Source organism: Marmota monax, unplaced genomic scaffold (genome assembly GCF_021218885.2).
Source record: "Marmota monax isolate L192 unplaced genomic scaffold, Marmota_monax_Labrador192_F-V1.1 WCK01_AAM20220418_F8-fsc00251, whole genome shotgun sequence".
Lineage (NCBI taxonomy): Eukaryota > Metazoa > Chordata > Mammalia > Rodentia > Sciuridae > Marmota > Marmota monax.
Window position 1 is genome coordinate 2,078,418 of NW_026694546.1, and position 25,601 is coordinate 2,104,018.

Below are 25,601 nucleotides of genomic sequence, written 5' to 3' on the forward strand. Positions count from 1 at the left end.
CAAAGTGTTTTCTCTCTTCTCCTGCTACTAACCAAGTTCTTTAGATTTCTCTTTCACACTTTCTAACATCTAATAACTCTATCTCCTCACCTCCTACCCCCTCAACACCTCATTCTACACCTCACCCCCATTCTTTGTCTACTATCAGAAATTGTAGACAGTTTTGCAAATCTACTGTTAATATTGTAGATAATAATTGAACTCACAATTTCTGTATAGTGGGACAAAACTGTAAACATCTTAATAGCATCTATTTGGTTTACAGTTTTATATTATTTGTATTGGGATTTTTTAACATTGTTCTTCCCCTCAAAGGAGAGGTTTTGGAACCCTGAAGGACATTATAAGCCTATAGGGTAAAAATAATAATGCCTCAGATCAGCAGTGCTAAAAGGGAAGAAACACAGCAACATGAAACAACAAGGGAAGAAAGTGCTCCAAACAAACCAAGATACTACCTTATTAGAATCATAGGCCAGCATAACAGAAGAAATTACAGAGAAAGAGTTCAGGATGTACATAATTAGAATCTTCTGTGAATTAAAGAATGATATAAGAGAGCAAATACAGGCAACAAAATATCATTTCAGTAAAGAGCTATATAAGCAAATACAGAAAGCAAAAGATTACTTCAATAAGGAGATAGAGTTCTGAAAAAAATAAAACAGAAATACTTGAAATGAAAGAGACAATAAATCAACTAAAAACTCAATAGAAAGCACCACTTGATCTAATCTGTTGGATTAGATCACTGGGAAGACAGGACCTCAGACAATGAAGACAAAATATATAATCTTGAAAGGAATGGTGACCACACAGTGAAGATGGTAAGAAGCCATAAGCAGGACATTCAAGAATTATGGGATAACATAAAAAAGACCAAATTTAAGAATTATTGGGATAGAAGAAGGCATAGAGTTCCAAACCAAGGGAATGAACAATTTATTCAGTGAAATTGTATCAGAGGGCTGGGTTGTGGCTCAGAGGTAGAGCACTCACCTAGTGCATCTGAGGTTCTGAGTTTGAACCTGAGCACCATATACAAAAAATAAAAATAAAGGTATAAAGATTATACAGAAAAAATTTCCAAACATGAAGAATGAATTAGAAAATCAAAAACAAGAAGCTTACTGAACACCAAAAGTACAAAATCACAACAGAGCTACACCAAGCCATATTATAATGAAAATCCCTAGCATACACAATAAGGAGAGAATTTAAAAATCCACAAGAGAAAGGAATCAGACTGTGTATAGCGGAAAAACCAGTTAGGATATCTTCAGATTGTTCAACCCTGAAAGCTAGAAGATCCTGGAACAACATATACCAAGCTCTGAAAGAAAATGGATGCCAACTAAGAATCCAGCAAAGTTAAGCTTTAGATTTGATGATGAAGTGAAAACCTTCCATGATAAAAGTTAAAAGAACTTACAACTAGAAAGCCTGCACTATAGAACATCCTTGGCAAAATATCTATGAGGAGGAAATGAAAAACAACAATGAAAATCAGCAAAGAGAGGTATTACACTAAAGGGAGAGCCAATCAAAGGAGAAACCAAGTCAAGTTAAATACTAAAAATAAACAAAAATGACCAGGAAAACAAATCATGTCTCAATAATAACCCTGAATATCAATGGCCTAAACTCACCAATTAAGACATACACTGGCGGATTGGATTAAAAAAAAAAAAGATCCAACAATATTCTGCCTTCAAGGGACTCTCAGGAAAAGTCATCCACAGATTGAAAGTGAAAGGTTGAGAAAAAAACCACTCACATGGGCTTTGGAAAGAAGCAGTGGTTTCCATCCTCATATCAAATAAAGTAGACTTCAAGCCAAAGTTAATCAGAAGGGATAAAGATGAACATTACATACTGCTCAAGGGAAACATACATCAACAAGACATAACAATTATAAATATATATGCCCCAAACAATGGAGCATTTATGTTCATCAAATAAACTCTTCTCAAGTTCAAGAGTCAAATACACCACAACACAATAATTCTGGGTGACTTTAACACACCTCTTTCACCATGGGATAGATCTTCCAAAAAAAAAAAAAAAGCCAAACAAAGAAACTATAGAACACAATAATATAATCAATAACTTAGATTTAACTGACATATATAGGATATTTTTATTCACTTCTCAGCAGCACATGGATGCTTATCTAAAATAGACCATATAGTATGCCACAAAGGAACTCTTAGCAAATACAAAAAAGTAGAGCTACTACCCTGTGTTGTGAGCCATCCATGGGCTGTGTGTGTGAGATATGCCCATTGGAGCTATATGAGGGGACAGGCCTGGCATTACATGCTGACTGGGGTGTGCGATGCAAGTATGTCTTTCCTTTTGCTCTGCCTATGATCTCACATAGCAACTTAGATGGGTGTGACTTGCCAGGATGTCAATCAATCTGCTGAACACAAGACATCACATAGCAAGACTCCACCTTTGAAACATTATCCCTTTCCTTATTTGGTGAAGAACATTACATCAAATCTCCTTGGTGGGCCCCCCCTAAAAAATAAAGATATTCTGGGTACATGCTCTCTTTCCCAGCTGAAACTAAAGGTCACAGAGCAGTCCCACCCTCAACCTGAAAAACTCATGTCCATGTGTTGTGTGATTTCTTCACTGTTTTCTTAGTTTAATATTGCAGCCAGCTATTTTGAACCCAGCTCAAATTGTCAGTGCAGGCAACTGGCGAGAACCCTGCATTCTATCAGATCATAATAGAATGAAATTAGAAATCAATGATAAAATTAAAAATAGAAGCTACTCCAACACCTGGAGAATAAATAATTATGCTATAGAATGAAAACTGAGTTGCAAAAGATGTCAAAGAGGAGACTGAAAAATTCTTAGAGTTAAATGAGAACACTAATACAATATATCAAAATCTCTGGGACACTATAAAGGCAGTACTAAGAGGAAAGTTCATTGCATGGAGTCCATTCCTTAAAAGCATAAAAAGCCAACAAATAAATGACCTACCATTACATCTCAAAGCCCTAGAAAAAGAAGAACAAATCAACACCAAAATCAGAAGACAGGAAATAATTAAAATCAGAGCTGAAATCAATGTTGTTGAAACAAAAGAAACAATTGGGAAAAATGGCAAAACAAAAAGTTGGTTCTTAGAAAAAATAAAATTGATAAATCCTTAGCCATGCTAACAAAAAGAAGGAGAGAGAAAACTCAAATTGCTACCATCCATGATGGAAAAAGAAATATCATAATGGACACTACAGAAATACAGAAGATAATTAGAAATTATTTTGAAAATTTTTACTCCAATAAAATAGAAAATATTGAAGGCATTGACAAATTTCTAGAGTTATATGATTTGCCCAAACTAAATCAGGATTATATATACAAGTTACACAGATCAATTTCAATCAGTGAAATAGAAGATGACATCAGAAGCCTACCAAACAAGAAAAGCTCAGGACAAGATGGATACACAGCTGAGTTCTACAGGACCTTCAAAGAAGAACTAATATCAATACTCCTCAAATTACTGCATGAAATAGAAAAAGAGGGAACACTTCCAAACTCATTCTATGGGGCCAATATCACCCTGATTCCAAAACCAGACAAAGACACTACAAAGAAAGAAAACTTAAGACCAATATCTAATGAACATAGATGTAAAATTCTCAATACAAATCTGGAAAATTGAATAAAAAATATATTAAAAGATAGCGCACCATAATTAAGTGCACCTTGCATACAGGGATGCAAGGTTGGTTCAACATATGGAAATCAATAAATGTAATTCATCACATTAATAGACTTAAAGATAAGAATCATATGATCATCTCAATAGATGCAGAAAAGGCATTCAACAAAATACAGCACGCCTTCATGTTCAAAACACTAGAAAAACTAGGGATAATAGGAACATACCTCAACATTGTAAAAGCTATCTATGCTAAGCCCCAGGACAACATCATTCTAAATGGAGAAAAATTGAAAGCATTCCCTCTAAAAACTGGAACAAAACAGGGATACCCTCTTGCACTACTTCTATTTAACATAGTTCTTGAAACACTGGCCAGAGCAAGTAGACAAAATAAATTAAAGGGATATAGATAGGAAAATAAGAACTCAAATTATCACTATCCGCTGACTATATGATTCTATACTAGAAGATCCAAAATATTCCACCACAAATTTCTAGAACTAATAAATAAATTCAGCAAAGTAGCCGGATACAAAACCATAAATCAAAGGCATTTCTGTACATCAGTGAGAAATTCTCTGAAAGAGAAACTAGAAAAACTATCCCACTTACAATAGCTTCAAAAAATAAATAAAATACATGGGAATCAACTTAATGAAAGACTTCTACAATGAAAACTACAGAATGCTAAAGAAAGAAATTAAAGAAGACCTTAGAAGATGGAAAGATCTACTTTACTCTTGGATAGGCAGAATTAATACTGTCAAAATGACCATACTAGCAAAAGCACCATGCAGATTTAATGCAAATCCAATCAAAATCCCAATGCAATTCCTCATACAAATAAAAAAAGCAGTCATGCAATTCATCTGGAAAACATAAGAGACTCAGAATAGCTACAGAAATCCTTAGAAAGAAGAGTGAAGCAGGTGGCATCACTATACCAGACCTTAAACTAAACTACAGAGCAAAAGTAACAAAAACAGCAGGGTACTGGCACCAAAATAGACTGGTAGACCAATGGTACAGAATAGAGGACACAGAGATAAACCCATATAAATACAGTTTTCTCAGATTAGACAAAGGAGCAAAAAACATATATTGGAGAAAAGATAGCCTCTTCAACAAATGGTGCTAGGAAAACTGGAAATCAATATGCAACAGAATGAAAGTAAGCGTCTATCTCTCACCATGCACAAAACTCAACTCAAAGTGGATCAAGGACCTAGGAATTAAACCAGAAACCCTGAACCTAAGAGAAGAAAAAGGAGGCCCAAAACTTTATCATGTCAAATTAGTCCCTCACTTCCTTAATAAGACTCCTAAAGCACAAGAAATAGAATCAAGAATCAATAAATGGGATGGATTCAAACTGAGAACTTCTTCTCAGCAAAAGAAACAACCAGTGAGGCGATAAGAGAGCCTACAGAATGGGAGCATATTTTTACCACATGCACATCAGATAGAGCAATAATCTCTAGAATATATAAAGAACTCAAAAATCTTAACACCAAAAAACAAAAAACCAAATAACCCATCAATAAATGGGCCACAGAACTGAACAGACACTTCTCAGAAGATGATATACAATCAATCAACAAATATATGAAAAAATGTCCAACATCTCTAGCAACTAGAGAAATGAAAAACTACTCTAAGATTTTATCTCACTCCAGTGAGAATGGTAGCTAATTAAGAATACAAATAACAATAAGTTTTGGCGAGGATGTTGGGGGGAAAGTCACACTCATACATTGCTGGTGGGACTGCAAATTGGTTTAGCCAATATGGAAAGCAGTATGGAGATTCCTTGGAAAACTGGGAATGGAACCACCATTTGACCTAGCTATCCCACTCCTCAGTTCATGCCCAAAGGACTTAAAAACAGCATACTATAGGGACACAGCCACCTCAATGTTTATAGTAGCACAATTCACAATAGTTAAACTGTGGAACCAACTTAGATGCCCTTCACAGTAGATGAATGTAAAAAGAAATTGTGGTGTATATATACACAATGGAATATTACTCAGCTTAAAAGAGAATAAAATCATGGCATTTTCAGGTAAATGGATGGAGTTGGAGAATATTGTGCTAAGCGAAGTAAGCCAATCCCAAAAAACAAAATGCCAATTTTTTTTATATGTGGATGCTTATCCATAATTGGGATGGGGGGCCATGGGAGGAATGGAGAAAATTTAGATAGGGCAAAGGGAAGGGAGGGGAAAGGAGGGGACATGAGGGTAAGAAAGACGGTGGAATGAGATGGGTATCATTACCTTAGGTACATGTATGAAGACACAAATGGTGTGATTCTACTTTGTGTACAACCAAAGATATGAAAAATTGTGCTCTATATGTGTATTATGAATTGAAATGCATTCTGCTGTCATGTATAACAAATTAGAATAAATAAATTTTAAAAATGTGTGTGTGTGTGTGAATAAAACACCTAGAAATAAATTTAACCAAGCAGGTGAAAAACTTCTGGAAACTACAAAACATGACTGAAAGAAAATAAAGAAAGTTTTTTTCTAATTCAAGTGTTTAGTTCTACAGATTTCTTCCTAGGTAGACTTCAATGGCTTATCGCAAATTTTGAAGTGCTCTTTTCATTTTCATTCAGTTCAGTAAGACAGAGGTGTGTAATTTGTGCCCAAAACAAAGCTAACCAGCAGCTAGACCAGTCAAACCAAGCAAGGGATCCTGATACTGGATGGGTGGAGGCCATACCCACCCAAACAGAATTGGCCTGAGAAGTGACCAAAGATCTGTTAAAAGAAATAATCCCCAAATATGGCCTGCTCCTGTCCTTTAAGTCAGACAATGGGCCCACCTTCATCAGGAAGTTATCCAGGGCATCACCTAATATTGGGAATCAAAGGGAAGCTACATGCCACCTACTGACCATAGGGTTCAGGGAAAGTTGAATGGATGAACCACACCATTGCTAAACTCTGTCAGGAAACAGGGATTTCATGTGTAGATCTCCTCCCTAAAGCTCTCCTACAGGCCCACTGTACACCTGGGAACACAACGTATCCCTGTTTGAGGTCCTTTTTGGGACACCCCCACCTGCAATAAAAAAAAAAAAAAACTAAGTGTAGATCCTCATCAGATAGATGAGCTTAGCCTGTCCCAACAGCTCCAGGCCTTAGGAAAGACTCTTCACCAGACATCTAGAGATGTTCACAAGAGGGGTCCCCTATCACACAGACACTAAGTGCACCCACACCAGCCATAGACTCTGTATGGATTAAAACTGGAAGAAGGAGCTACTGCAACCTAACAGTGGGGACCCCATATTATCATATTAACCTCTCCCACTGCCATTAAAGTTGCAGGAATAGGCCCGTGGAAACAACACTCTCCAGTTAAAGAGGCAGTTGATACTGATAAATCCACCACCTACACATCTGAGGCTAGTTTCTATAATCAATTATCCAGGGACACAGCAGATGACATCAAGCTAGTGGCCATACAAGACCAATTAGACTTCTCCTTCTCAGTAGTCTTACAAAACTGAAGATGGCTAGATTTGATAACAGCTAGAAAGGGAGGACTTTGCCTCTTTTTAAATGAGGAATTCTGTTCTTATGTAAACCACTCAGGGATTGTCAGGGATGAGGTTCAACAGTTGAGAGCAATTGAGAGCAGGTGACAAAAAAAGAGACAGGAATTAGCTAACTCTTGGAGCTCTGGAGCAATATGGTAGCTGGGCTTCCTAGCTCCTACTGCTGGATGGACACCTCCCTGGGCTCCTCCTGACACTCCTGTTTGGCCCCTGTATTCTTAACATGCTGACCCACTTTATCTCCTCCCACTTAGAGGCCATGAAATTTGAAATGGGCCTCCAGAGTTACCAGCAGCTTAGCTTTGAGTATATGGACAGAGATGATACCCCTTAAAAGAGTTTAAAGTTCATCAGGTGGGGGGAATGTGATTTGTGGCAAAACTAGGCCTGGTTATAAGAAAAACTAGTGCCTGGGGAAAGGTGAGTTCCCCTTCAATTCCTGTCAGTGCTTTCTCAGGAAACCTAATTAATGATAGGTCCCTACCTTTTGGGTTATAAATAACTAACTCTAGGAATCTCACTACTCCCCTTTGAAGTATAAATATAGCTCCTTTTGAGGCTTTGCCCCAAGACAAGAGATCTGGCCTATGAGGATAGCCATTTTCTCCCCTTATCACACTCTGCTTCCAAATATATCTTCCCACTAGAAACCCAGCACATAGCCTTCTATCATATAGAGTAGACCAGATAGCCTACAAATGTTGTGAGAAACTGGGGTTGGGGGCACAGAATTTGGAGTCTGATCTCCTCTGGGCCCATGAGTGTAAAAATAAAATTTGAGTTCTCCCACTCTCTGAGTGCCATTTGTAGCATTTGACTGAAATTATTCCTTCAGCATACACAGAACAGATCACCGTCATGAGTACCCCTGCACACCTTCCTCCTGAGTTTGGAGGAATTAGAACCTGAGGTAGGAGCAGCTAGTTGGAGACGGTGAGTTTGATGTCCTATCATGGTCATCGCAGGACAGGGTTGGAGGTGGGAAATGGGAATTTCTAGGCTTTATCCTGGGTCCTTGGTGTCATATACTGTCATCCCAGGGTAGAAATCTCAGACACAGGGTCTGTATGATTATTGGGAAACAGAAGGTCACAAGGGGCAGAAACAGTCTGAAAAAAAGTCCAAGCAGGGCCTGGTTCTCACTGCTAGCTTCCACACATGCTCTCCACAGGGTCTCATCAAGGAGAGGTGGAGCAGGAACATCATCACCAAATTGATGGAAGAAGAGGCGGGGCTGGGCACTACTGGGAAGGAGCTGGGCCACACTATGGGTATGGGAGCAGAGGGTACTCCATAGTCAGGGCCTAAAAAAGAACACAGGGGACTCAGAGCCAAGACACCACCCTGACCACCTTCCTCGTGGGGCCGGGAGATGGATGGACATAGTCTAACACCACGAGGAACCTGAGCACCAAGTCCTTGCCCATCAGCACCCTCTCTGCCCGCCTTAGCTTTAGCCTGATGCAAGGTCACTATCCCCAAATTAGTGACAACATCAGAACAGCAACACTAACACTATTTTACTTCCATTTTTTGATGATTTTGCATTCTGCCATCCAACTGACTATAACTCCTAGACCCAGGTGTCCTGTTGGCAGTAGCCCAACTGTCCTTCCACATACTCTCCAAGTCTTACACATCATCAGGATTAGTTGGGCTCTGATCAGCCAGAATGTCAGGGGACTCTTAACACTTGGTTCCTTTCTTTGCCAGTTGGTTTATTTCTTTCACTTGCTGTCTCAAGAATCACAGCCCAGACTCTGAGAACAGGAGCTGTGGCCCCATGGGCTTCAACAATTCCTTGTGGAGCCAGTTCCCATAGCCATTCAAACTTCCAAAGCTGTGGGACCAGGACCTCATCCTCTCCTGGAGCCATTTCAATGGTGCCGCAGAAAATGTTGTCCTGGGTGCCCTCACCTCAGGACCCTCCTGTCTTTGATAAGCCTGTTTTCTCATGGAAGGTGATGCTCTCTTGGGACTCATGATATAATGCTCCTAATGCAGGAACTTCTTATCAGCTAACAAACAAAATGGCCTGAACCTGCTTAAGTTTCTAACTATTCCCTCAGGAATTCCACTTTGAACTCTGCCAGCCATTATATTGGGGCTCTCCTGTTCCCCTCAGAAACAAACTGCTATGGGCTTTGCATTTTGCAATGAATACCAGCCTCAGACATGCTTGGAGTGTCACAGTTTGGCCTCTGACTCTGTGTCTCCTCAATGTCCCACCCCAGAAGGGAGAGGTGGCTGCAGAGGTGGATGAAATCAGCATGGTATGTGTGTTCCAGGCAAACTCCCTGGGGAACCTGGTGGAGACCCTGGAGCCAGCCTTCCTAGATGACTACCCCTCTTCCATGTCCACCATCTTAAGTTCCTCCACCCAACAGAAGCTGGACATAATATTGGGAAGGTAAGCCATACCCAGGGTGACAGGGTCACATAAAGAGGAGTCCCGGAACTGGCCCTGCACCTCTCTCAGCCTCAGCCTGCTCCTCTGAACAGTGGGGTGCCAAGAAAACTGACCTCATGTTAGAAAAGGCCAGGCCTCTCATGCTGCTGCTCCCCTTCTTCTAGGATGGTCTCCTCGCCCCTTAATTTACACTTGCTTTACTATCCATCTGATAATACTTAGAATCAGGTCACTGTGACAGGCCACCACATGGTGCATCAAGCCTGCATGGTTCTGGCCTTGTTCAAGAATCCTGAGCTGAAGAATAATGAAGCTGAACTTGAAGACACTGGGGTGCTCAGTGTAAGCAGGAGGGGGTTAAACAGACTGGACATGCGTAGCAGATCTTCCAGAAACAGGGGTGGGGCAGGAGCAATGAGAAGCAGAGCTGGCATTATCTGCTGCATTCTGGGAATACTTCCAAGGGGTGGGTTTGTGTGTGGAGCTTTCTGAAAGGCCATATAAAGTATTTTGTCTCTGTAAGGAACAGGGATAGTTGGTGACTTTTATTCCTCTTGCAGCTTCAGGGCCACATTTGATGCTTGTTCCACTACCTCCACCACCTGAGAGAGAGTTGGAGCCAGAAACACCTGCGGTGGCAGATCCAGGCCAGCAGATCCAGGCCAGCAGGTCCTGGTGACCCCTCAGCTAGCAGCACCCACTGAGTGCCCCCTTATACCTGTTCACAACTAAGATGCCCATATCCTTCCCTGTCATTTTTTCCTTATTTTTCTTTCATGTATTTATATTTTCAGTAAAACTACTTTCTTTTAAAATTGAAGATTTTATTGATTTTTACAAGATTCAGTTTATTGGCATGAAGTACATTCTCAGAAATCTTGAGAATTTTCCTGAATCAGGTTCCATAACCACTCCCTCTCCCCATCCCACTAGTCCCCAGCACCTCCTCATCATTCATCATTTTAGCCCTGTGTCTGCATTTTTCAAATCAGTGCAGTACAATTTCTCTTTGGCTACACAATCTCAGAGGGACTGATTAAGTTTTCCTTAGAAAGGTAAATGCTATACAGGTCTAAGTTTATTATTGTTTTCTTTTTAAAAATTTTTTAAGGAATAGGATCCAACCCAGGGGCAATTTAGCACTGAGCTATATCTCTGGTCCTTTTTCTTTTTTTAGTTTTGAGACAAGGTTTTGCTCATTTGCTGAGGATTTCTCTGTGTTTGGGGGACTTCTCTCAAACTTACTGTGAGGTCAGGCAATGGGAGGTAACCAAAGGAGGCAGATTTAGAAAGGCCTCCGAACAGGCTTTATTTGAGATGTCACTCCAGGGTGGAACTCAAATCAGACCAACAGAGTGGACAGAAGAAAGGTCTGAGGAGAAACCACGTGGGAGCTTCACTGGACTGGAATTTTATGAAGCTTGCAGCAGGAAGGGAAGGGCTTGGGACAGGAAAAAGTATTTTTAGAGTCCCTTGTCCTGCTAGAGTTGGTGGGGGGAACTGGCTGAAATCCAGGATTGGCCAGAAGACCCTGCTGATTGACAGGCATTTCCATGGGTGCCTGATTGATGTTTCTTTCCTGTGCTCAGGCTGCTTGGTGCTTTGTTCCTAATTCACCTCCACTGAACTGATATGATCATCTTGCTCAAAGCAGTATTATTTGGAAATAGACAAAAAAAAAAAAAAAAAAAAGCCAACCTTGGAGAACAGATCAATCAGCCGTTTTTCATCCAAAAATGAAAAACAATAATGTCCTGTATCCTCCATCCCATGCAGGCTACAGAACCAGGGTCACTCGGGTGAATTGGGGTGGGCACGAATAGATCACACAGACACAGAAAATACGTTTTTCTTGGGGCATTTCAGGACGGGTTCTCCGCCTTCAGCTGTAAACTCCCACAAGGTGGGCAAGCACTGGAGGTGGGGGAGACACAGGGAGGGCATGTCCTGAAGCTCTATTTATTGTGGGGAGCCATTGGATAGAACATTCCATCCATAAAAGGTAGAGGGTAGTATTACAAAGGAACAAGAAGGCAGCCCACTCCTATTAGGAAATGCCCAGTCCCAGAGCCTTGCTCCCCTGATGAGCAGAGGTGGGTCCACCTGCTTACAGGGGCAGCCACCACCCCAGCATAAGCCAGTCCCCACACCTCCACCACTCTAGGCTAAGGGTGCTTGGCTCCTATAAGGCAGCTCCCCACAATGTCCAGCTAAATATCATTAAACAGATAAATCTCTTAGGCAAAGCTTTCAATAAGAGGAGCATAGTTAGCAGGTCAAAATGACATAAGCACTGAAGAGTGTCCTTTGGATTAGGGGATGGGGATGATATCGCATCCCCATGATTTGGCCCTTTTAATGGAGTGATAAGGAGCCATGGCTGATGTGCTAGTTGCTTTCTTTTCCCAAATGCAATGCCTAAGAGAACGAACTTATAAAAAGAAAAGGTTTGTTTTGTCTCACAGATTTGGAGGGTCCAGTCCACGACTGATGGGCTCTGCTGCTTTGAGCCAGGGAGGAGACAGCATAGCCTGGCAGGAATAAGTAGTGGAACAAACTTGCTTTCGTCATAAACTGGAGAAGGAGGCAAAGAGGCCCTGGCCTGTAGTCCCTTTCAGATTAGTAGGGCCCACCCCTACTAATCTACCGACCTCCTACAAGACCGCAGTGCTCAAAGGTTTATCATCTCCTAGTAGCACCACCCTGGGGACCAATCCTTTATCATATTGACTTATGATGGATAGTCAAGATTCAAACTGTAACATCCTGGTTCTAGTGTGTACTGTTATCTCATTTGGGGTCTAATTTACATATCCTCATCAACTAATAACGTTGCAACTCTTTCAGGTTCTTATTGACTTTATGAATACCCTTCTTTAACCCAAGGGACTCTGGCTTTTTGTTCATTTGTAGGATACTTCATTTTCAATGCAAGGTATTTTTAAGATATATGTATTACATTAAAAAAAAATCACAGAAAGGCCCAGGCCCTCCCTGGCTATCAGGGTCCCTTGAGAACAAGGCAAGGGAGAGGCTTTAGGGTGGCAGCAGGCAGTCTGTGATGCCCTCTGCTTCTGCCCTCTGAGTGCTGCCCCCTCTGCCCTGGTAGGGTGCCTGGATGCCAAGCTCTGCTCTCCCTGCCTAAATAAACAGAGAAGCAGGACTGGATGACTACAGGAAAGGGTATCAGAACAGTGGCAATCAGCAAATTTGAACAGGAAGCCTTAGCATGTGTTGCTTACTGTAGTCGTCTTGCACTGGTGACAAAATTGAAAAAGCGTGATATGTTTGGTGCTTTGGAAAGTGGAAGCTGCCAGTGAACTCTGTTCTGTTCTCTCAGGAGAAGTAAGTAAAGTTAATGAAGGACTCGTCAACAATCTTGTCATGAAGATGATTGGCTGACCAAGGGGACACAAAGTGACCCTTCAGAGGTTGATGAATTAGTGAGTGAAACGTGTGAGAAATGAGTACAATCTGTTGAGTGGAAGTGGCACCCCTAAATATACTAGTGTGAAATAACATTAAACACAACCAGAAGAAAGCCCATGGAGCCATCTGCCCACTTCAAAGGGTCCTCCTAAGGCCCCTCAGTAGAGAACAGTACATAGGTGGACCCTGATACAGATGGACACTGAACTGGATTAGAAGAATTTTCCAACTGGAAGAAATATTTTTCTCAGAAAACACTTTTCTACAATGTATATAACTTGATTTTTTAGATGTATACATTAACAATAAACCACTGTGTGTACTTAATTTTGTGAGTTAAAAAAAAAAGATATTTGTTTTACAAATAGAATCTCCCCACACAGCTTGCATTTTTTTTTTTCCTGGTACTGGGGATTGAACTCAGGGGCACTCAACCACTAAGCCACATCCCCAGCCCTATTTTGTATTTTATTTAGAGACAGGGTTTCACTGAGTTGCTTAGTGCCTCATTTTTGCTGAGGCTGGCTTTCAAATCTTGCGTATTATTCTCTAAGTCATGTACTTTGATGAATAGAAGTTCTTTATTTTGACCAAGAGTAATTTTTTGTTTTTTTAAAAATTGTGATTTTTTTTTATGCTCAGTTTGAGACCTCGTTCCCTAATTTAAGGTCATAAAATATTTTCCTACATTTTCTTTCATATATCTACAGTTTCACTTTTCACTTTTATGTCTATGATCCACCTTAAAAAAATTATGTAGCAAGGGGAGTGGAGAACCAGTTGACAATTAGATAATTATATATAAAATTTGTTCAACATCATTTTCATTGAAAACACATCTTCCCCTCTTTACTTGAGATGTAGTGGAACATGTATGATAAATCATCATATATGTGAAAGTCCTCTACACTACCCTGTCCTAGTGTCCTGTTAGTTTATTATTGTACCAATACCAAAAGTTGTTAATGAAAACTGGTAGTATATGTTTTCTAATTTATTCCTCTTGTTCAAAACCATAACTGCTATTCTAGGTCATTGGCATTTTCATAATCAATTTATGAATAATTTTTTAAAAATTATTTCATACCAAAAAGCTGGAATTTTTTATTAGTATTACCTAAAATACACACATTAATTTTGGAAGAATAGATGTAGTAACAATATTGACACTTTCAATCTATGGACATGCTTAAGTTGAATTTATTGTAGATATTTTAATATCACTAATTTTTGTTTTGGCTATGAAGAAGTCTAGGTCACGCCGCCGCCGCCGCCGCCGCCCCGCGCCAAGCTGCCGAGTCCCTGGCGGAGCTGAGCCCGGGCGGGTACCGCTGAGGGCGCGGCGGCCTGTGGGGCCCCGAGGCTGCGGTCGGAGTCCCTGCCGCCCCCCGCAGCCGGCATGGATCTGGTTTTAAACCGGGCGGATTATTCACAGGTGGGAGTGACCTCGCAGAAGACTATGAAGCTACTTCCTGCGTCAAGACATAGAGCAGAGCGGCACAGAAGGTGGTTATTGGAGATCATGATGGAGTAGTCCTGTGCTTTGGCATGAAGAAAGGAGAAGCAGTGGCAGTATTCAAGACCTTACCAGGGCAGAAGATTGCCCGATTGGAGCTGGGAGGGGTTCTTAATACACCTCAGGAGAAAATCTTTATTGCTGCAGGATCTGAGATTAGAGGCTTCACCAAGAGAGGAAAACAGTTCCTCTCTTTTGAAACGAACCTCACTGAGAGCATTAAAGCTATGCACATATCTGGCTCTGACCTCTTTCTCAGCGCAAGTTACATCTATAATCATTATTGTGACTGCAAAGACCAACATTATTACCTTTCTGAAGACAAAATCAATGATGTCATCTGCCTTCCAGTGGAAAGAGTACCTCAGATTACACCCATCTTGGCCTGCCAGGACAGAGTGCTCAGGGTTTTACAGGGTTCTGATGTGATGTATGAAATTGAAGTTCCTGGCCCACCTGCTGTCTTAGCACTGCACAATGGAAACGGAGGCAACTCTGGGGAAGACCTCTTGTTTGGAACAGCAGATGGGAAGCTCGGGCTTATTCAGATCACCACATCCAAGCCAGTGCACAAGTGGGAAGTTGGAAATGAGAGAAAGCGGGAAGGTATTTTGTGTATTGACAGCTTCCATATTATGGGTGATGGGGTTAAAGATTTACTTGTTGGGAGAGATGATGGAATGGTGGAAGTGTACAGCCTGGATAACACAGAGGAGCCTGTTCTGCGATTTGACCTGGCATTGTCTGAGAGTGTTACGTCCATCCAAGGTGGTTGTGTAGGGAAAGACGGTTATGATGAAATCGTGGTGTCCACCTACTCAGGCTGGGTCACAGGTCTGACAACTGAGCCTGTTCATAAGGAAATTGGACCAGGAGAAGAGCTCAAGATCAATCAGGAGATGCAGAGTAAAATTTCTTCTTTACGGAATGAGTTGGAACATCTGCAGTATAAGGTGCTACAGGAAAGAGAGAACTATCAGCAGTCTTCTCAGTCAAGCAAAGCAAAATCAGCAGCACCTCCATTTAGCATAAATGACAAGTTCACATTAAATAAAGATGATGCCAGCTACAGCCTCATCCTAGAGGTGCAGACCGCAATAGACAACGTCTTAATACAGAGCGATGTCCCCATAGATCTGCTTGATGTGGATAAGAACTCTGCAGTTGTCAGCTTCAGCAGCTGCGACTCCGACCGAGTCAAATGACAACTTTCTTCTCGCCACTTACCGCTGCCAAGCAAATACCACACGGCTGGAACTGAAGATCCTCTCCATCGAAGGCCAGTATGGCACACTTCAAGCCTATGTGACTCCAAGAATCCAGCCCAAAACCTGCCAGGTGCGCCAGTACCACATCAGGCCCCTCTCTCTCCATCAGAGGACGCACTGCATTGACCACAGCAGACCCATGAACACCCTGACGCTGACAGGCCAGTTCAGCTTTGCTGAGGTCCACTCCTGGGTGGTGTTCTGCCTGCCTGAGGTTCCAGAGAAGCCTCCAGCAGGAGAGTGCGTGACCTTCCACTTCCAGAACACCTTCCTGGACACCCAGCTGGAGAGTGTCTACAGAAAAGGAGAAGGAGTTTTTAAATCTGACAACATTTCTACAATATCCATCCTAAAAGATGTGCTTTCTAAAGAAGCTACAAAAAGGAAAATTAACCTCAACATATCATACGAGATAAATGAAGTATCCGTCAGACACACTTTAATGCTGATCCACCCAAAGCTGGAATACCAGCTCCTCCTGGCCAAGAAGGTGCAGCTGATCGATGCTCTGAAGGAATTGCAAGTTCATGAAGGAAACACAAACTTCCTGATACCAGAGTACCGCTGTATCCTAGAGGAGGCTGACCACCTACAGGAAGAATACAAGAAGCAGCCTGCACACCTCGAAAGGCTCTACGGTATGATCACCGATCTTTTCATAGATAAGTTTAAGTTCAAAGGCACCAATGTGAAAACCAAAGTACCTCTCCTGTTGCAGATTCTGGACAGTTATGATCAAAATGCATTGATTGCTTTCTTTGATGCTGCATGAAAGATAAACAGGGCAAAGTCCCAAAGAAGTGGTCTTTTAAACAAAATGTTAAAGCCAAATTACAAGCCAGCTTGAAATAACTAAATATATTTGAGATACATTGACTTTAAGCTTCTGTTTCTTTTGAAAGATGGAACTGTTTAAAAATAAAGTCTTATTTTTAAAACACACACACACACAAAAAGAAGTCTTGCATTTTCTTTTCAATTTCAGAAGTTTTGCTATATTTTCAGTTGTGGTTTTGTTAGGTTAGCCTTTATTGATATTTTTGATATTTTAAATACTATTTTTAAAATTTCATTTTCTGATTGTTGCTACAGTATATATAACTAATATATTTTGTATGTATATGTATATGTATGTATATATGTGTATATATATATATATATATATATATACACACACACATACATGTTTTTTCAAAGCCAGTCTTATAACCAGTTAACTTGCTAAATTCACTTCTTTCTTATAATAGTTTGTTCACTCTTTTGGACTTTCTATGTTTCAGTTTTTACTTTATCATAAATAGCATGTGTATATGTAGAAACCAGGTTACTTTACCCATTATAATCTTTAAAAAAAATTTTATGTATATTTTAGTTGTATATTTTATGTATATTTATTTATTTTTATGTGGTGCTAAGGATCGAACTCAGTGCCTCACGCATGCGAGGCAAGCGCTTTACCACTGAGCTACAGCCTCAGCCCCTCCATTATAATCTTTATACCATTTTTTTCTCCATTGTACTGGCTAGGATCTCTAGAAGTAGAGATAGTAGACATTTTTGCATTCTTTTCCTCCAAATCTAAAGGAAAACAAATCATTTTATCATTAGTATGAGATGAGGTAAATTTAGATAATGTCTATCACATTAAGGAAGTTTCTTCAAATCCTAGTTTTCTGAGGTTGATTATCCTGGACAGTTGTTGAATTTAATACTTGTTTTGCAACTGTAAGAATAATTCTTCAAGTTCTGTTATTGTGATTGAATTATATGCCTTGCTCCATAAAATTTTCTTAAATTGTGGTGAAATACATATAACAATAAATTTTGCCACTTAACCGTTATTTTTTTTACAATCAGTGCTGTTAATGACATTCCTATTGTTGTGTATCCATTACTACCATCCGTGCCCAGAACTCTTTTCATCTTGCAAAACCAGAACTCACCACCCATTAAACAACAATTCACCATTCTCTACTTCTCCACTTCCCAGCCCCTTGAAACTACCATTCTATTTTCTGTCTTTACAAATTTGAATACTTTAGCTCCCTAATATAAGGAAAATCATAAACTTTGTCTTTTTTGTGATATTTCACTTGGCATAATATCCTCAAAATTTGTCTATGTGGATTTATTTTTTTTTTAGTTATTGGGATTAAACCCATGGGCACGTTCTACCACTCAGCCCTAGCCCTTTTAAAAAAAATTGAGACAGGATTTCTTCAACATAGCTGAGGCTGGTGTCAAACTTTCAATTCCCCTGCCTCTACCACCCAAGTGGCTGGGATTAACATGCATACACCACTGTGACCAGCTATGTGGACTTATTTTTGGATATTAAAGCAACTTTGCATTCTTAAATTAGATTCTGCTCAAACATTATATTACCTTTTTAATGTACTTTAGTATAAGATTTGTCAAATTTTTAATTTTTAATAGGGTTTTATGTCTCTCCATATTGTCTTATATGTTTCCTTTTTTAGTTTTTTTTATTTTTAAATTTAACTGATGCATAAAATTTGTACATCTCTGTGGGGTACCATGTGATGTTTCACACTGTTTCCTTTACTTGACTTTATTTCACATTATGGTAGGCTCATTAAAATGATGTGAGAATTACTCCATTTTTTTCTTGTTTTGTGTTTGCTTTTGGATCTCTGTAAAAGTTTATGTAAGGTTGATATTATTGGTATTATAGTTGACATAAATGAGCAGGAGTTTTTTTTTTTTGTAGAAAATGTTTAAAATTATAAATCTAACTTTTTACTACATAGGACTATTGAAATATTCTATCCCTGCATAAGGTTTTCTTTGTCTGTTTATAATTTGTCCATATTTTATCAAATCATACAATTTTGGGGTTTAAATAGTTCAAGATATTTTATTATTAAAGTTTTATAGCTGTGATTTGAGTAATATTCCCCTTTTCAATTCTTATATTGGAAATATTTGAATACTCTCTTTTCATGTGTTAAAGCTTTATAGGCACTTAACATTTTATTAATCTTTGCAAATACCATTTCTGATGTACTATACAGCTAGTTTCTTTTTCATTAATTATGTTCTTTCATTTTCTTTTATTTGGATATGAATCACCATTCTTTTTCTGGCTTCTTAGAATCAAATCATAGATAATTGATTTCAACGTTTCTTTTCTATTAAGATTTATATTTAGCACTGTATATTTCTTCATAAGTATGTACTTAGCTGGACCCAATTGTTTGTATCTCCTTTAACGAGAAATAGTTTGTGTATCACAAGTTGTACCCAGTTAAAGCTCACAATTTAGTGAGTTTTGGCAAATTTGTATACCTGTATAACCACCACCAAAAACAAACATAGAACATTTTTTTTTATCACCTACAACAATTTCCTATTCTTTCCCAGACGATTCTGCCAATTCTGTCTCCAAGAAACCAAAAATCTGATTCTTGCAATATAGATTGGGATTTTCTAGTCGTTAGGCTTTCATGTAAATGGAATTATACAGGTTTTATTTTTCTGATTCTACCTTCTTTCAGTCACCAGTTTTGAGTTTAATTCTTGCAGTGTATGTCAGTATTTCATTCTCTTTTACTGCTAAGTAGCATCCCATCACAATAACACCACAATTTTTTTTATTGGTTCAAGCTATTTTTTATAGACAGTTTCTGTTTTAAATACACGACAACAGATTTATTTACCCATTGGTAGAAATTTCGGTTGTTTTCAGTTTGGGGTTTATGAATAAATCTTCCATGAACATACATGTACAATTTTGTGGATAGAGCTTTCATTTATATTGCATACATTTCTAGGTTTGGAACTGCTGGTTCATATTGCAAACATACACATAATTTTATTAAGACCCTGCCACGTTGTTTAAGTGTCTATACCATTTTGCAAAGCAGCAGTGAAACATAAATTTTCCAATTACTCCTAGTCTTGACCACGTATGGTATCATCATCTTAGAATTTTTAGCATTTCTAATGTGTACAGTAGTGCTTCACAGGGGCTTTAATTTGCATTTCCCTGATGATGGCTTTCAACATTTTTCATGTAATTGATGGTGATTTCTCTCTATTTTATTAAGTAAATGTTTAAATCTTTTGCTCACTCCAAGACTTAGGTGATCAGGCCCACATTCCTGCTACCATAAGCTGCACCTCTCAAACTTCAGCACACCAGCAAGGAAAGAAGCTGCTTTTACCTTTCACAGCAAAGAGACTGATCCCCGCAGCCTGGGGTGGGTGGTAGAAGTCATGCCTGGTGTTCTGTAGTGCCAGCAGAACAGGAGAAGGATCCCATTTCTCTGAAGAGAGTTTGAGGTGGCAGTAGTGGACTGGATGGGTTAGGAGGTCCAGTTGTACAACTACGAAGCCTACATAAGAAAAAATACAAGACAAATACATAGGAACCCGTTCCTCCATTGTCTGAGTATGTTCCTCCACCAAATCCAAACCCTTGATGATCTAGTGACTGCTAATCCATTTGACGACAACTATAACACTCTTTCCTACACCACAACCTTCATCACATCAGTGTCTCAGCCCTGATGTGCCTTTGGAAGCTAAATGGCATTCAGAATGTCACCTCATGTTGCCCCCCAAGAATTTCTTCCCATATTGTGATCCTTACTCAGGAATCAGCCACATCCATTTCCCCAGAATCCTATGGGCATGGGTTTTAATCCACCTCATGCTGTAAACTTTTGGTCACACAATAATTCAAGTTTGGGAAATCCATTTTATAAAAATGTACTAAGAATGTTAACATGCCTAATCGATATTGAGACAAAATCCTCTGAAAGCCTCAGGTTCCTCCACAGAATGCTAGCCAAGAATCAATTCTGATTTGGCATCTAATTTTATTCCTGGGAATAATTCAAAATTTACTTCTCCATTAGAGTCTAATCATTCTTTGTTCTATCCCCAAATACTTTTGGTCAGGCAAAAGCACCACCTCCCAAAACAAGACTTTAGTCAAGGAGGAACCCAAAACACCAATCAAAATTCACCTGATCATCCCCCTCACTTAAATATGGAGGATACAGTGACTCAGAGTAATATTGAATTTTAAAAAAATGTTAAAACAATTCAGTAAATCAAGAAAACAGCCATTTGAGTAGCACTTAAGCTACAAATAACAGCCTTGTAAATGGGACCCAGAACAAGCCAGGACACCTAGAGGAGCAGTAGATGCTTGTACCACCAAAAACTGCTATAAGTGCTGTCTCCATCTAAACTCATGAGCATTCATTCATGTATCCTTGTGGAATTTGTACAAATGGAGTGGCTGATGATCAGGATGCCATCTTATGTGAGGCCTCTCCTCAGAAGTGGTTTCAGAAGACCTGTACTGGAATAACTGAAAGAGTGTATGGCCTCCTACCTGAAGAAGCAGTCTGGGGCTGTGACACCCGTGTGGAAGATGAAGATGTCCAGTTAATGCCCACTAGAGAAACTTTTGGACCACCTTCAGTGGTCAGTAATGCTTAGTCACAGGCATTAACTAAAAGCAAAGTTTTACATCTGTGTATTACAGAGGTTCAGTGATACAGGATTTAATATCTTATATTTTTTGAATGTACACACAAAAACATTACCTTTCAGTTTTTATTATTATTTCACATCATTACTAGTGCCACTTTTGTTTTGTCTTTGCTCTCTTAAATTGAATGATATATATATAGGGGTAAAGAAAAAAAGAATGGGGTCAGTAGTTTTGTGTTTGAAGTGTCCTTAATATACTAGCTTTGCTGTAGACAACTGTCGGGGTTAACAGCACCCTGAAAGAGTAGATTCCTGCTTGGAGGTGTGAACCTACTAGGGAAATTAAAGTCTGAAAGTAATCAATAAGGAAAAAAAGGAAAAAAGATATAAAATAGTTCTCAAAGCAGGGGCCTGGTGAGTTTTACAGACCTGGCAGGGACTGGAGTTGAACAAGGAAAAAGGTCCAGAATCTTTATTTAAAGGGAAATACATCAAAAGTTTTCAGTGTGGCAGGATTCTTGGGGAATACAGGATAAAGAAGGGAAAAACAAGTTGTTTGGGGCTAGGGAGGTTATGCCCACCTTTAGGAGCTGCATTTGAATCTAGGGCTGTGAGCTAAGGTAGGGTGTTAGCTTTAATCTGAGCAATCTGCAGTCAGTGGATTCACACCAAGAAAAGCAACCCGTCTGCCTTTTGATGACTCAGATAAACCCGTAATTTAGAATGGCCTCCAATAGATAACACCCCTGACTCGTGGGTTATGGTAACAATGGTTGCCTATATTACTCTTCAAGGACTTGCAGTCCACTTTTCCTGAAAATTCTGCTTCTTCACTTGGGTTGCAGATGTCTGATGAGTGGCTGAACAAGCAAAAAACACTTAGCCTCTCTGTCTTCATTCTGTTCCTGTCTCTTTTGTTGCCTTAATATTTGGGTCAGATTCTATTCAGAATTGGACATAGACATCTTGATTGTCTAAGGTATGTTCTGTCCAAAATTAAACACAGGCTTATTCAACATAGACTTGCCTAGCCTTTTCCTCTCCCCACTTCAAGGCTAAAGACACCAACCAACCACCGTGACCAGAAACACCAAACAGTGAAAAGAGATGGCACCCACATTCCTGGAAGATCTTCACCTATTCCCAGGACAGACACAGCTATCCCTCCCCTTTCTTAGCCTATCCCTGTCATTATGCGTGTCCTATATCTGTAACCCATCGGCCCCCTGGAGCCGAGAAGTTCACTCATGAGCAGAGCTCCCTCTTTGCATTATTTGGCCCCTGAATGAAGTCTTCCTTTCTCCCTGGCAACACTCGTCTCTCAAACACTAGACTGTTTCATGGGAGGAGCTTCCAAACCTGTGTTCAGTAACAGTTAACCAGCAAAATAAGGAAGACACGTGCTTGTCTTTTTTTATTCTTTTACTTTCAACTTACCTATGCCCTTATATTTAAAGTGTACCTCTTTTTTTCTTATTACACACAAAGAGCACAATTTTTCATATCTCTGGTTGTATCCATAGTATATTCACACCAATTCATGTCTTCATACCCGTACTTAGATAATAATGATCATCAAATTACACCATCATTAATTACCCCATGCTCCCTCCTTTCCCCTCCCACCCCTTTGACCTATCTAGAGTTTATCAATTCCTCCCATGCTCCCGCTCCCTATCCCACTATGAATCAGCCTCCTTATATCAAAGAAAACATTTGGCATTTGTTTTTTGGGGATTGACTAACTTCACTCAGCATTATCTTCTCTAACTCCATCCATTTACCTGCAAATGCCAAGATTTTATTCTCTTTTATTGCTGAGTAAAATTCCATTGTGTATATACGCCACATTTTTTTTTATCAGTTCATCTACTGAAGGGCATCTAGGTTGGCTCCACAGTTTAGCTATTGTGGATTGTGCTGCTATAAACATTGATGTGGCTGTGTCCCTGTATTATGCTGTTTTTAAATCCTTTGGGTATAGTCCTTTGGGTATAGAATAAGGAGAAGGACAGCTGGGTCAAATGATGGTTCCATTCCCAATTTTCCAAGGAATCTCCATACTGCCTTCCATATTGGCTGCACGAATTTGCAATCCCACCAGCAGTGTATGAGTGTGCCTTTTCCCCACATCCTCACCAACACTTACTGTTGTTTGTATGCATAATAGCTGCCATTCTGACTGGAGTGAGATGAAATCTTAGAGTGGTTTTGATTTGCATTTCTCTAATTGCTAGTGATGATGAACATTTTTTCATGTATTTGTTGATTGATTGTTTAAGTGTACCTCTTTTTGTCAGGTTGATGGTGGTGAGTTAGGAACAAAGCTGCTTGGTGCGAAAGAAACAGGTCAGGCACTGACAGAACCCCATGTCAATCAGCAGTGTCTGCTGGCCAATCCTGGATCTTAGCCAGCTCCCCCAACCAACTCCAGTGGGACAAGGAACTCCTTTTCTTGTCTCGAGCCCTCCCTTCCTGCCCTAAGCCCAATAAAAATTCCGGTCCCCTTGAGCCACTTTGTGCTTCTTCTCAGACTCTCTTCTTACTCTGCTGGTCTGAGAGTTCTGCCCAGGATCGAAATCTCAATAAAGCCTCCTTCAAAGGCCTTTTAAAATCTGCTTCCTTTTTGTTGCTGCCGCTGCCTGACCTTACCCCTTTAAGCATCATAAACTTTGAAAATCTTTATTTTATAATTGGAGTGTTTAATTCACTTGTGTTTAATATAACTCTTAATACAGCTGGATTTAACTCTGCCGACTTGGTCTCTATTTGTTTTACCTATTTTTTTCTTGGATTAATCAAATAATTTTCAATTCTTCAATTTTTTTGCACATTCATTTATTATTTTATATACATTTACTATTATATGGTTACCCTACAGCAGTGATTCTCAAGGTAATTTTCATAGTAATCTGAAAATCATATTTGCCTTTTCCACTCATTTTTTCTCATAAATGTATTTTCTAGAATCTACAGCCATATTGACTGCAAACCCCCATTTGTCTTGATGGGGTGAAAGCAAAACCCACTTAATCAGACCCTTAGAAACTGTAATATCAAGGTTTAAAAATTGGAATAATATAAATGCAATCAGACCATCATGATCTCCACATGGGAAAAATGTTTAGTTGTATCAGAATCCTCTCATGAGCATATGAAAATCTTTCCCAACTCTCTTCAATGAACCTCCTATATGAAGCCTCCCTAATAGGCACTACTGCTTGGCTGCCTCACATTGAATGAGACCACAGGCCAAGGGAGGTGTGTAAGCCCTTCATGTCTCTACCTCCCAACGTTCAAGGCTTCTTACAGTTCTCAACCAAAACATAACATTTTTTTTCCCATGACAAAGGCACAGGAGGTCTGCATGAGTTTACAAAGGGCCAGACTCAGGATAGAATAATATATATCATATGTGTAATCAGGTACCTAAAACAAGCTTGTCATGGAATCACTAAGAGCAATTTATTCAGACCCTGATACACACTATTGACTCCCTCATTCAACTGTTTACATTGTCTTCCTTTCCAGAAAGAACATTCTGGAAATGTCCAGATTCAATGTCCAGATTCCCATGCAAAATGGAATGTTTATTTTTTCCGTTCCTGTTAATACAATTGTGCACAGGTATGCTTTTACATACCAGATCATTTATGAAAATATCATGCAAGGAAGGCTTTCTTTGTGGACATGAGCAGTTTATTGTGCTATTTTCCCTTTCTTATCATGACCTATGTACAGGTGATGTTTCTCAGTTGTACTGAGGAAGAGGACAAAAATCTCCCTGAAGAATGTATAGAATGCAGGTATATCTCAACTACTATCATTGAAATATCTCAACTTCAATCATTGAAATGCACTTTATTTCCCAAATGTGATTTTAAAAATGTTTTTAGTTGTACATGGACACAATACCTTTAATTTTAATTAATATTTTACTGAGGATCAAACCTCACATATGTGAGGCAAGTGCTCCATCACTGAGTTACAACCCCAAATCCCAGAAGGGATTTTTATGGAAAACTTATTCTCCAGCAAGAATGTTGAATGGTGGAACGAATTGCAGAACCTCTGCACCATGGAATACCACAAAGCAATAAAAAAGAATGAGTGGTTGCCACATGCATCAACTGGAATGATTGTAAGCATATTATGCTGAGTGAAAAAAATCAAATCACTTTCAAATGGCAACTATCGCATGATCAGAATTGACTGGCCTTTGTTGGATTCTAGAATAATAA

General features: G+C 39.5%; 2 pseudogenes; both read left to right on the forward strand.

Moving 5' to 3' along the window:
* Positions 1-14,436: 14,436 nt before the first annotated feature.
* Positions 14,437-16,767, forward strand: LOC124076655 (Bardet-Biedl syndrome 7 protein-like; annotated as a pseudogene).
* Positions 16,768-19,906: 3,139 nt separating this feature from the next.
* LOC124076651 (pygopus homolog 1-like) lies at positions 19,907-21,366 on the forward strand (annotated as a pseudogene).
* Positions 21,367-25,601: the final 4,235 nt, after the last annotated feature.